Source organism: Bactrocera tryoni, unplaced genomic scaffold (assembly GCF_016617805.1).
Source record: "Bactrocera tryoni isolate S06 unplaced genomic scaffold, CSIRO_BtryS06_freeze2 scaffold_7, whole genome shotgun sequence".
In the NCBI taxonomy this organism is placed as follows: domain Eukaryota; kingdom Metazoa; phylum Arthropoda; class Insecta; order Diptera; family Tephritidae; genus Bactrocera; species Bactrocera tryoni.
In genome coordinates, this window is record NW_024396366.1 from 10,465,014 (window position 1) to 10,479,283 (window position 14,270).

The window sequence follows — 14,270 nt, forward strand, 5'->3', positions numbered from 1 at the left end:
GGTTGGTATTTTACGCGCGTTCGTGCTGAGCGGCGTTTGTCGGGGCAATGCTTCCAGTTTTGTTGGTTTTATGACCGGCCGCGGTTGCTGGTTGCTGACGCTGTGCTCCCGGGGCTGCTTGGGTGTCCTCGGGCGAGTTCGGGCAGCTGACCCATTGGCGTCTACGTTGATTGCGTGCAATTGATGCACCTCTGTTGCATTCGTATGCACACGAGGTCGTGCTCCCGGTGGTGGACGAAAAGGCTGTGGCTTTGTAGGCTCATCTGGTGGCAGTGGTTGGAGCTTGGTATAGCGGCCCGATGCGTGTGGCATTCCGCTAACTACGTGTTTCATTTCGTTTATCTGGAGAGAGATGAGCAAACGGACGCTTCGATTAGTGTTGGCAACGTCTATTGTTGCGTTACTTAGTAATAAGTAGCTCGGAGCTGGAGTCCGTAAGCTCGGTAGAGAGCGCGCCAGCAGCTATTCGAGTTTAGTATTCGGTTGGCAACTGCTTTAGATCCTGCAGATGCACATGGATGGTACGCGCGCCTGGTTCGTTAGGATTCACGAGTTCGACTGGTTAGTCGACTTGAATTTTCTGACGATATATGGGCCAGAATATTTCAGAGCAAGCTTCTGTGCAAGGCTGTTTACTGCGGAAGAGAGCGGATGATCTCTTTTGAGTACTTTCTCGCCGATAAGTGGCTTCCATGGTCGTCAGCGCAAATCGTAGTATTTCTTCTGGCGTTTTGCTGCAGTAGACAAGTTGCGAGAAATTTCTTGCCAAAGCTCGGTGAGTGTCAGCACGGTGGTGGCTTCTTCGTCAGGCGCATTCCCTTCTTTACGGATTTGTTTCGGTGTAGCCGGTGTGTACCAGAAGTTTATCTCAGCTGCTGATGTTTTTGTCGAGTAGTGTTGTTATGTATCTATTGCGAAAGCTATTTCGGCTAGTTGGTGGTCCCAGGTTCGATGATCGGCCTTTGCTCGTTGTGAAATCATAGTTTTCACGATTCTGTTTGTGCGCTCGGTTGGGTTCTCGTGTGGAGCGTAAATGGCGGTGAAACAATGTTTGATTCCGTGGCTCTCCAGGAAATGTGTAAGCGGCTTGCCGGTGAATTACTTCCCGTTGTCGGTAAGGAATATGTCAGGGCAACCAAACCGGTATATCACGCGCTCTCGTAGCGCCTTTATAACACTGGCGGTGATTGCATTCCGGACTGGCATGAGCTCCACCCACTTGGAGAACTTATACGTGAGCACTAGCAAGCATGTGTTGCCATTTGTTGAACGCGGTAGTGGACCTACAAAGTCCGCCGTTACAACTTCCCACGGTCGTGAGCATTGCATGGTGGCCATCATCCCGGCAGGTCGGAGCTGGTCTACGTTATATTCGGCACATTGTTGGCATCGACGAACATATCTGAGTGCATCCCTATGCATCCCAGGCCATGAATACCCTTCTTGTGTGCGTTTGAGTGTTTTGTGTACACCCATGTGACCGCCGGTACTAGCGTCGTGATTTTCTCTCAGGACTTCGAGTCGACGGGTCTCTGGTACGCATAGTTTCCAGCATGGTGACCTGAATAGCTTATTGCGTGGGGCGACGAGCCGAAAGAGTTGGCCATCGATAAGTTGGTAATCGGGATATTTCTTCGGTTGATCGTGTACCTGGCCCGTACGTCTTTCATACCATCTATCCGGTTGATCATGGACGGCATGCAAAAGTTCCGCATCGCCTTCTTGGTCTTTCAGTGGGCATCTGGATAGCGCATCGGCGACTACGTTGAGGGTACCTTTGCGATACTCTATTTCGAAGTCAAACTGCTGTAGCTCTAGTGCCCACCTTGCAAGTCTTCCGGATGGGTTCTGCAGGGTGTGAAGCCATTTAAGTGAATGATGGTCGGTGATTACGGTGAAATGATAGCCCTCCAGGTACGGTCGCATTTTTCTTATGCCCACAATACAGCTAGATACTCCTGTTCAGTGGCAGAGTACTGCTTCTCCAACTCTGTCAAGCTGCGACTGGCGTATGCTGCGACCCGTTCTTGGTCTGAATGGCGCTGAAATAGCACTTCGCCTAGTCCTTCTCCGCTGGCGTCAGTCTGCAGACAGAAGGGCCTCTCGAAGTCGGGGAAACCCAGGATGGGTGCACTAGTTAGTCTTTCTTTAAATACCGCGGTTCAGCGGTGCTGATATTTTGGCAAAGTCTGCTACGAAACGTCGGTACCACGAGGCTGCTCCTAGAAAGCGGCGTAATTCTCTGATGGTGGTAGGTGCTGCCATATCGCTAATGGCTGGGACTTTAGCTGGGTCTGTGTGAATACCCTCGGTCCTGACTACATGGCCCAAGTAATGGGGGCGTTGCTGCACGAACTTACACTTTCCGAAGTTGATCTGCATATGGTTTTGCTGAAAGCGCGTGAACACCGTTTGCAAGTTATCTAAGTGCTCTTCAAAAGTGTTTCCCAATACAATGATGTCGACCAGATAGGCAAAGACTTTCGGCTTTAGTTCTGATCCCAGAACGGTGTCTAGGGCACGCTGGAATGTTGCCGGCGCCGAATGCAGCCCAAAAGGTATTACTCGCCACTGGAATAAACCTCTCCCCGGTACTGTAAATGCGGTGTACAGGCGTGAACGGGGGTGTAGCGGAACTTGCCAGTAGCCGTTTTTCAGGTCGATGGTCGAAATGTACCGAGCTTCCTTGAGTTGGTCTAGGATTGCGTTTATTTGGGGAAGTGGGTATGCGTCTGGTATGCTTGCTGCGTTAAGTTGCCGGTAATCTATACACATTCGCCAACTTCCTTGTTTCTTTCGCACTAGGACAATGGGCGTGCTATAGGCGCTGTTAGAGGCTTCGATGCGGTCTGTTGTAATCAATTCGTTCACCTCTGGATTGATTACTTCTTGCATCGCTGGGTTGCGTGGATAATATCTCTGCTTTAGTGGACGGTCGTGTTTAAGGCGAATTATGTGTTCGGTGGCTGTGCTGGGGCTGGTGATTGTCGAGAATACTGCCGCGTTTTCAGTGAGGAGAGTATTCAATTGGTGATTCTCCTTTTCTGTAAGATGTTACTTTTCGGTTAGCATAGCAAGGTGATCGGTAGGTGCCTGTGTGCTTAGGCGTGTAGCGGCTAGGGGTTGACCATCGATGGTGATAGTCAGGCCTCGCTTCCTTAAGAAATCCATGCCTAAGATGACATGTTCCGAAAGCGTCGGTAGAGCTGATACAAGTAGGTGCGTAGACTTGTTACCCAGCTCTATAGTAACAGGATACATTTTCGTGCTATGTATATATGTCTGGTTAACTAGCTGAATGCGACGGGTCTGGCGTCTGGCTTTAATTTGGTGTTTATCTAGATGACGTTGAAGTTCTTTACCGATATATGTGAGCGTGGCTCCGGTGTCCACCAGAGCTTCTATCTGCATGCCTGCGACAGTAATGGGCAAATAATAACGGCCATCTTGTTTCCCTTCTGGGTACGGCATCGTTGCTTTGAGTGCTATTGTACCGGGTTTGGACGGAGTAGCTCACACTGTCGCGTGTCGCAGTCTCGCGACATTATTCCGTCGCGTCCACAGCGAGAGCAAAATATTCGCTGCTGGTTGCGACATTGGTGCCTTCGGTGTCCCGGCTGCTTACATCGCCAACAAACTTTCTCGCGGCAATACTTAGTACTTAGCGCCGTCAAACAGTGATTGGTGTTTCTTCCTTGCCTGGCCTCCTCGCTTCTTAACAATTCGAATTCTTCGGTTAACTCGAGTAGTTCGTCTACGCTGACGTATAAGCGATATTCCACCCTTAGACCGTCATATATACGTTCGGTGTGATCTTCATCGCGAAGTTTAGGGTGCTGGCGAATAAGCGTTTGGATGGCCAACACATAATCTTTTGCTTTCTCCCTGGGTAATTGCTTGCGCTGATGGGTGGTTTCTTCCAGATGTGCGAGGTGTCGTTTCGGTAAAAAAAAACCGTTCAGCCTCCTAACGAAAGTCAACCCACGTGTTTATGACATTGCGTTTTATACGAAACCATTGCAGCGCTTTATCTTGCAAAATTTCCGGCATAGTAGCAAGAAGCTGGTTATTTGCTATAGTAGCATTCGGCTAGTTCTTCGCGTCGCTCTAGAAAGTCGTGTAAATTTTCGCGAGCGCTGTAGCGTATGTTCCAGCGCCGCACGGAGCTTAAAACCTCCAAATCCGACAATTTTGCTGCCGGTGTGATGTCATCACGTGTTGCTATGGCTTTGCTCGGGATTCTTACCGTGGTGGTTGGAACAATTATGGTGGCATTACCTTCCTCTTTCATTTCCCTTACTAAAGCTTTCACTAAGTCCTCCGCGGATATATTGTGGCGCTTTGCACGGATGCAGGCGCTCAGCTCGCTACGGAGATCTGCTACGGTGTGCCCTTCGACAGCGATGTGGTGTCGTCTGCACTCGGTGACTATCGTTCCTTTTTTAGCCAATAAATCCAACTAGTCGTGTCTGTCTCAAGCGTTAGAGCCTTATGCGCTGAAGTACTGCGATGCTTGTGATTGTGTAGGGGGTGCGGCGAACCTGATTCATGAGCGTTGGTGAGCGTTCCATATTTTTCACTGTCACTCACAAAGTCAGGTCCCTGCTAGGGCACCATTTGTAGCGCCCATAGCTGAGGTATGCTCAGCCGCTCCAGGGTCAGCCTTGGGACCCACGAACCCTTAGCAAAAAATATTTACTTTTTGTAATAGATGTATCCACACCCCTTATGTGGACAGCCAGACCAGCTTATATTTATATGGCGAGTCAGGTGGAATCGATTGGATTTGGTGTGCCAGGCGTTGGTACGGTAATTACGGTAAGGTGGTGGTCCTTCTATATTCTGGTGAGGAGTAGTCACTCCCGTCACACGGTGTTGGCTGTACGGTACAGTGCAGTATTCTATGGATCCCCTGCGAAGGAGAAATTATAAAAATATTAATATGTCAACCGAACGCGTTGACCTACGTTTAGCAACTCTTCGAGCACCATTCCTTTTCTCTAGTCCGTACTTACATGCGAGTCGCCTGTTAATCGCGTTAGTTTGGTAACGGTGCACTATGGTGTGCAAGCAGTGGTACTGACGCTGTTCGAGGCAGCGCAGCTGTGACTGATATATTAACGGTGCACTGGTGTGCAGGCTGCTGTAGTGACGCTGCTCGAGGCAGCGCAGCTGTGATATCGCTGTATCGCAACGCAACTGAGACTACGGTTGATCTATTGCGCGCACTGATATCACACCGTCTTGGTGTTGGTGGTATAAGGCAGAGCCATTGCGAGCACTGGTATCACACCGAGGTGTAATACCTTTTCAACGCAATGCCTGCGGAGCCTAACAAGATACCCCACTCTAATTGCGTGCACTGGTAACACACCGATTGGTGTACTACCTTTTCAACGCAATGTCAACAAAAACTAACTAGTGCACTTACCACTGCCTATTGCATAGCGCAGCTTTGGTCAGCGTAGTGAGGTTAATTGTGTGCGTAGCTTTGGTCAATGCAGTGAGGTGAAGTTTAGTAAGTGTAGGATATTTCTAGTATGGTGGAAAGCACTATGTTGAGGTATGGTAAGGATAAATATGTACAGTGTTGGAGTAAATTATTGTAAGGTGGTAAAAGCCACGTTACAGATTGAGGTATTACAAAAAATTACTTTTCATTTCACTTACGTTTCTAAGGTTTTCTTGTCATATTAATTAGTCTTAAATATAGAATTCAGGAATATTATATTATCTACAGTTTTGGGTGCAAGTCGATTTCTTTTATCAGTTATTAAATTGCCTGCCAAAGAAAATACACGTTCAGACGCCGCACTACTTGCAGGTGTAGTTAATATTTTAAGTGCAAGTTTTGATATGCGTGGAAAGTTAGTTTTATGTTGCTTTCACCATTGAATTGCGTCGAAGTCATTATCAAATTGCACTCTTTCTCTAAAATATCGTTCTATCTCATCTTCGATACGTTCCTGCCCGCCCATGTTTGAAATATTTGGAAAAAAGAAGTTCAGGTCATTTACAGATGAAGACGTATTTGATGTTGAAGTAATTGGTGGAGATGGAATTCATATTAATCTCTAACAACCGACTTTGTTGATTATTTTCTGTTAAAATACTGTCGATAGTCGGCCAATTGTTCGAAATGGACTTAAGCATTGCCAAGTAATTGAAATATTTTTCGAGGCTTTTGCAAGAACCAATTAAAGGTTTTAAATCATTTGTAGTCTCAAATGCAGCATTTACTACGTTAGAGAATAAATGATTAGAACAATTGATTCTCGTGTACATAGTTTTGTAATGCGCTTTTGATATTACTTCCTCTATCAGTCACAAATATAACAGATTCGAGGTTACAAATATCAAACTGAGAAAATATGCTGAGTAGTTTGTTCTGAATATTTATACCTGTTGATTTCTCTAAATCCATAGACTTGATACCCAAAATTTTGTTTTTTTAAATTTTATAGGTCCTCCGCGAGATAGTAGTTGCATTTGGAATAAGGTCATGTAAATTAACATTGTTGAGATTCCGCTTTATTCAAAGTATTTAACAGGAATGAACAGTTAAAGTGAAAAAATCATAGACCTGTTCGGTTTGTACATTTTTGGTTAGTATGCATGTTTGCTGTTACAGAGTCGCATTGGAAACGGACTTATTTTCAACACCCTTCCTCAATGTGATTCTGTGTACATAAAATCTAATATAAATTCATTAACTTAACAAAATGTAAATGCTTTGTTTTCAATAAATTTTTTCATAGTATATCAGCTATCATATTTTCGGTTGAAATGTACTTTAATTCTATGTCACCACTCTGGACAACTTCTCTGACGAAATGATATCTTATGTCGATGTGTTTTGACCTGTTATGGTAAACTAGATTCTTAGCGAGATTCTGCGCGCTGAGATTGTCGCCATACAATATTGTTGGTGTACAAGCCTTGCCACAACCAATTTCAATAATTAAACGTCTCAAGTGCAACGCTTCTTTGGCCGCTGACGATAAAGCCATATACTCAGCCTCCGTACTGCTAAGGGCTACGGAATTTTTTTTTTCCGATTTCCACGAGATTGGTCCACCTGCCAGGAAGAACACGTACCCGGTGTATGATCGACGGTTACTCATATCACCTCCCCAGTCTGCATCTACATAGCCACCAAGCGCCTGCCCACAACCGTGGTAATTCAGTTTCAAGTCTTTTGTTGCTGCTAAATATCGCATTACATGTTTCACCCCAGTCAGATGTTCGGTGTGAGGGTTGTTGTTCCTTTGTGCTAATTTCACAACCGAATGGTAAATATCGGGCCTGGAAGTCAAAGCTAACCACATCAATTCGCCTATTGCTGCCTGATAAGCCGTTGCATCCACTTCCTCACACGTTTTTTCATTGCACGGTACCTGATATCCTGCATCCAATTTGTTACCCTGCATTGATGCATGCCGTGGCGTTGTAGCATATCGTCTATGTAGGGAGACAGATTCATTGAAATATCGCCTGTATCGCCATCGCGCTGAATCTGCATACCCAAGAACATCTGAAGTGGGCCTTTACCAACGAATTCAAACTTGCTTGAGATCATTGTTTTAATTTGTATTAAATCAGACTTCTTCTGGCACGCTATAAGTAAATCATCTACATAGATTAATAATAAACAAAGGCTACCTTCTATGTCCTTTTTATACAGACACGGTTCATTCTGGCATTGAGAAAAACCTATTTCACACAGCACCGCGTTCAGTTTGAAGTTCCACTCCCTTCCTGCTTGCTTTAACCCGTAAATCGCTTTGTTCAATCGTAAAACTTTTTCGCCACACGTTCTGTCTACATACCCCTCAGGCTGCTTCATGTAGATCACGTCTTTTAACTCGCTGTTGAGATAAGCCGTACAAACATCCATCTGATGCAAGTGTAACTTCAGCTCGACATAGAGCTCGAGTATCAAGCGTATCGTTTCATATCGACACACCGGAGAAAATGTTTCGTTATAGTTCACGCCGAACTTCTGCGAGCACCCCTTGGCTACCAAACGTGCTTTGTAGCGATCAACTGCGCCGCTCTCTTTTAACTGTGTAAACCCATTTACACCCAATTACTTGTTCACCCTTTGGTAAGTCTGCCACAGTCCACGTGCCATTTGCTACCAATGCATTATGCTCTGCGTCCATAGCCGCCTGCCAGTATGAAGCAAGCTTGCCGTCAGTTGCCTCTTTAAACCTCTGTGGTAATGGTATCTCTACAAATTGTACTGCCTGTACAACATTGTAGCTCTTCTTCGGGCGTCCTGGTAATTCATCAAACACCATTTGATCATCTGACTGGGATTCTTTGAAATGTTCATAGAACAATACATCACGTTTTTCTACAATTTGATGCTTCTCTTGATCATAGAGTCTGTAAGCTTTTGATGCCAAGGAGTACCCAACGAATCTGTACTCTTTACCTTTTGCATGGAATTTATTTTTTCGCGTTTTGTCTAAGCCAACAGCCGCGGACCCAAATGTACGCATATTTTTTACATTTGGTTTTCTACCACTCCAAGCTTCATATGCCAATCAACGCTGCAGTTGGCGATCTGTTGTGGATATAGCACCGCCTCTGCCCATAGAAACTCTGGCATATTTGAGTGTACAAGTTAACTTCTTGCCATCTCAACAAGAGTGCGGTTCACTCGTTCTGCGACGCCGTTCTGTTCGGGACTATAGGGTACCGACAGCTGACGCGTTATGCCCTGTTGTTTTAGGAAGTCATCGAAACGTTTGTTGATGTATTCTCGGCCGTTGTCGCTCCGTAAAACCTTGATTTTCCGCCCAGCCTGGCATTCGACCATTTTCTTGAAAGTTACGAAATTTTCAAACACCTCATCTTTAGACTTGAGAAAAAATGTGAAAATACGCCGAGACATGTCATCGATGAATGTTAAAAAATATGATGAGCCACCAAGAGAACGCTTTTCAAATAGGCCGCATATGTCAGTATGCACTAGCTCCAACAATTCTTTTGCTCGATTTTCAGACGCCGCTGGAAACGGTTGTGTGTGGATTTTACTTTTCATACACGTTTTACACTGCGTACTATCTGCGAACTTCACATTTTCTATGCCAAACACCATTTTATTTTTTGTTAGCTTCATCAAACTGCCATAATTTAAGTGGCCATATCTATTATGCCAAACTTCTGCACTGCACTGTGCTGCACCAAAACACGCGTTGTTAATATACTCAAATACAAACAATTTATTTCTTTTTTTCGCTTTTAAAATTTGTTCGCCATTCTGGCTTACGATAGCGTATTCGTTGTTAAAGCTTACTGTACAGCCACGTTCGACAGCTCGACTCACCGATACAAAATTCCCCTTCATTTGCGGGACATGCAATACGTTCTCCAACCTTAACTCACAAAAATCTGTTTGAACTATAACGTCGCCTCTGCCTACTGCGCGTATAATGTGGTTGTCTGCCAACATAACATCCCCTGTTTGTGTGACATAATTTGTAAAAAGATTACGTGAGCCACTCATATGTGCCGTCGCGCCGCTGTCCAGGTACCATCTCGAGTGTTTAAAGTCACCCACATCTGTCGCTGCTAAAACTGTAAATGACCTATGTTGTTGTTGCGATTCTGTCGATTTTTCTTTTCCTTTATTTCTGCATTGATTTTTGTAGTGACCCCGTTGACCACATTTGTAACATTTGATATGACTCTTCTCCTCTCGCTTTTTCTCCATAGGCTTTGTGGTTTCTTGAAACGCCTCTTGTTCACTGTAATGATCTGTTTTAGATGAAGTGCCCCTGCGATCTCCTTCCTCTAATAACTTTATTTTTAATATCTCAAGGGAAGGCAGGCTATCGCGTGTTTCCATTGCGATCACAAAGCTTTTGGGCAAGCTTGAAAGTAATATTATTACGGCCAGCTCTTCACTGAGCTTAATGTCAACCTCCGAAAGCTTATCAACTGTTGTATAAAATTTATTTATATAGCTGGACATAACGTCGCCTTCTATCATCCGCAAACTAAGCAACTGCTTATAAAGTGACACTTTTCTTACTGGTCCACTGGGTTGATGCACCTCTTTTAGCTTTTTCCAGGCACTAGCTGAAGTTGTGCAGTTCTTTAGATAGCACAATTGCGATGGCTTCACACTCAATGTCATCATGGCCAATGCTTTACTATCGAGTGCATCCCAGCCCTCTCCGTCTGCTGCTGGTCTCTGTTCACTGATGACTTTCCACGCCTCTGCATGCACCAGCACGCTGCGCATTTGGATGCTCCAGGTATCGTAGTTACCTTCATCTAATTTTTCAATTTGATACATGGAACTCATTGCGATTGTATTCTTAAATGAACACTAGTATAAACTTTACTTTACTTTTAAATATTTTAAATATCAAAAACGCGGGACCCACGTGCCTGGGCCCATAACCTGTTGACCGCTTTTTTCAAAGTATTTAACAGGAATGAACAGTTAAAGTGAAAAAATCATAGACCTGTTCGGTTTGTACACTTTTGGTTAATATGCATGTTTGCTGTTACAGAGTCGCATTGGAAACGGACTTATTTTCAACAAACATTTTCACCGTATTTCGATCCAATTTTAATAAAAAATTCTGCTAATTTTTTAAACCCAGATCCTTCAACAGCAATAAAAGGGCGGCACTCTTCTAGTATCCATTGTGAACAGACATTGATAGCGCATTCCTTGTCTTCTTGACTTACATTTCTTATAACCACTTCCTGTCCAGAAGTGTTAGCGAAGCATTTGTGACGCATCAAATTACTTGTTTGTTTGCCATTGAACTTCAACAAATGTTTGCATTTTCGGCAGTAAACAAACCCTTCCAATGTAATTCCATCGCTTTGTTTTATTTCAGGAAACACGCTCCAAACTGCACTTTTACCTCGTTTCTGTGTTAATTAATAAGTACCATTATCAAATTTATTCTATTTTGATCATTCATGATTTTTTAAGCCCTTGTACCCCGCACTACTTTAGACGTTGGCTATCAGCTACTCAGCTCCACTTTATAGCAGAAAAAAAATATTAACAAATCCTCGTGTAACTTATTTTAATTTTAGAACTAAGTAACGTTATTTTATTGTTTTTACTAATTCACAAGATGATATTTACCAAACAATTTATTTACTAAGACTCACTTTTCCGATTTTCTCACTCTTAGATCTGTATACTGTTCCAAGCTTCAAACCAAATTGAACCCGCATTTGAAAATCTTTTCCTCTTTATCGCTTTTCAAATAGGTAAGAGAAATACTCGGAGCGTCGTAAGCGCACATCTCATGTTCTTGCCTGACCCGCCCACATTTCTTGTATATATAGTATCTCTTAGTAATTTTACTATGTTTTAATGTGATATTTTAAAAGAAAACTGAATAAAAGGATAAGAAACAAAGAAGTTGCAGTTTTGTAGTTTTTACGAAGTCACTAGAGTCCTTCCTTATAAACCTAACCTAAGCTCTCCACTTTCTAGAATGTAAGATAAAGCTTTGCATATACATAGGCTTAAGAAATAATTGAATAAAAGGATAAGAAACAAAGAAGTTTCAGTTTTGTAGTTTTTACGAAGTCATTAGAGTCGTTCCTTTTAAAACACCTCCGCGTAGGTATAAACTTCAGGGACTCATCTACCTAAGCTCTCCACTTTCTAGAATGTAAGATAAAGCTTTGCATCTAGGTTTAAGATATAATTGAATAAAATGATAAGAAATAAAGAAGTTTGAAACGCTGAACACATAGAGCGCGACAGACAGCAAACGACATCTGTCAAATATTAAAATACACACGTTTTTATGGACACTGTTATTTTGACAGCTGCACGACTACACGACTGCAGGCCGACAGTTGTCGTTCTCGCTAACTTCAATATCCTCCTATATTTGCCAACGACAGTAGGACGACAGTAGAGTTGACAGTAGAATGGATGATAGAAAGAAGAGGTAGAGTGGTGATGCCACTAATATGTAAAATGTAAAATTATTCACAGCTCCAACAAACTTGAAGTTATTTTACAAATAAAAGCATAAAGTAGCTCTATTATAGCTCTATTATATCATTTGTAACAACAATAGATAATTTAAAGCAAAAATATTTACCTATTTACTTATTTTTTGCATAAAAAATTTCACTTTGAACAAAATATTAAAATTTCATTGAAGTGAAAGGAATTAGTATGGCCACAACGAAATTGTATACATACAAAATGGGCAACTGGGTTGTTTTGTGTACAAGCCGGCCATTGTGTTGTTGTTGCTTCTCAAAATGTACATCTAGTAAGATGCACAACGACGTTTTCAGTTCACTGTCGTGCTGCTGCAGTCTGTCGCTGTCATTGTGTTCCGCACTTCAGTTTTGTAGTCACTACAATCCCTCCGCGTAGATATAAAATAAATTTTGAATAGGCACGGAATTTGTGAATATATTCATGAATAAACAATGAGCCACTTATTAGTGAATGTATTCATGAGCCTTTCAACTCATCTATACATACAGAGAACCAAGCCAAGCCAAGTGTGAGCGATAAGTGATTGTGAAACATATTCACACTCATTATTACACCAGCAAGCCATGTGATTGTGAGAATATAATATTTTTAGTGAGAACAAGTATGAGTGAACAATGGGGGTGATTCATGAATATGAGAGTACAATCACAAGCCAAGTATTCACTGCAGATCACTGGTACAAGTGTGATTACTGCTCCCTTACAATTATGAGAGACAGAGTTTTGGCTTGTATGAACCAATACTCAAGTGATCGGTTATGAATTCACAATACTTATGAATCTTTGCTTTCTTTTCTCTGACAATTATGAATCCGAAGCACTTATAAGTATTCTTTGTATAATTTAGCGCAAGCAAATTAATTCCTTAAATGTGGATTGAGTAATTTTATTCGGACTTTTGTCATTATTGAGCACACTTTTGACAATATACAAGGTAAACTGGAGTTTTTGAATCTAGCGCCCCCTGGTCGCGCCATCTATATGTCGACTGGTGCGTTAGAATCTTTATCGATTGTCCAGAGAGAATTTCATGACATTCCACTGATTGGAAGTGAAGTTATTGCGTTTTAAGTGTCCGTATGTTTGTGTTAACGGTGCGAAAATGAGCTTCGAACAAATAGCCAATATTAAATTTTTTTAAATTGGTAAAACTTTTACCGAAACGTTTCAATTGATGAAACAAGTTTATGGCGATGATTGCCTATCCCGTAACAGAGTGCATGAGTGGTTTCAACGTTTTCAAAGTGGTCATGAGAACATAAATGATCAGCCGAAATCATCATTGAAATTCATGGAAATGGAATTGAACATCTCTAAATCATCGACTTATCGCATTTTTACTGAACATTTGCGCTTACGAAAGGTGTAAGCACAGTTTGTTCTGCACAAATTGACTGACGACCAAAAATTGTTCAGAATCTAACATTCGAAGGACAACTATTTGACCAAAAATTACATTTTAACCATTAACCACTCCCTGTATTCACCTGATAGGGCACCGTGCGACTTCTTCCTTTTCGGAAAAATGCATTTGCCTATGAAAGGAAAGCTTGCACCGGCAGACTGGTGGCCATACCGGCCAACGAACTAAAACACTTGTTCGATATATTTTTGGACCATGCAAAAAGCTGTATTGAAGCAGAAGGATACTATTTTGAATAAAATAAATTGATTTTGCTGAAAAAACCATTTGTTCCGTTTTGTTTATGTTTACTTTGGAACGCACCTTGTAGGGTAATTTTTCCAAGCCGGAAAATTGAGATATAAGCCGGTAACAGAGCTTCCCTCAAAACGTCTTGGGTTCCGATTACGGCCATCTACGTCATTTGATTTGTACCAAGAAACCAGCATACCCAATTTCATCAAGATAATCAATTTTTACTCAAGGTACCACTTGCACGGATGGACGGGTGAACAGACAGTCAATCCAATTTCAGCCTTTCTCACCATCTTGATCATTTTTATATACATAACCCTATATCTATCTCGCTTAGTTTCAGCGAGCGATTATATACTGTGATACAGTCTCAAGTCTCTAAATTTGAGATTTTAAGTTAGAGGCAATTTTTGAGACTTGAGACGATTTTGCTATTCTGTAAGTGACAGTCACAAAATCTATTACATTTCATTATTTAGAGATGTTTTTACACTTGAATGAAAATAAATATGCAAATATTCAATTTTCTATAACATAGCCAAAAAACATAATTATCAATAAAAATATATGTTGACTTTGTTTCATAATATTTACGAAATTT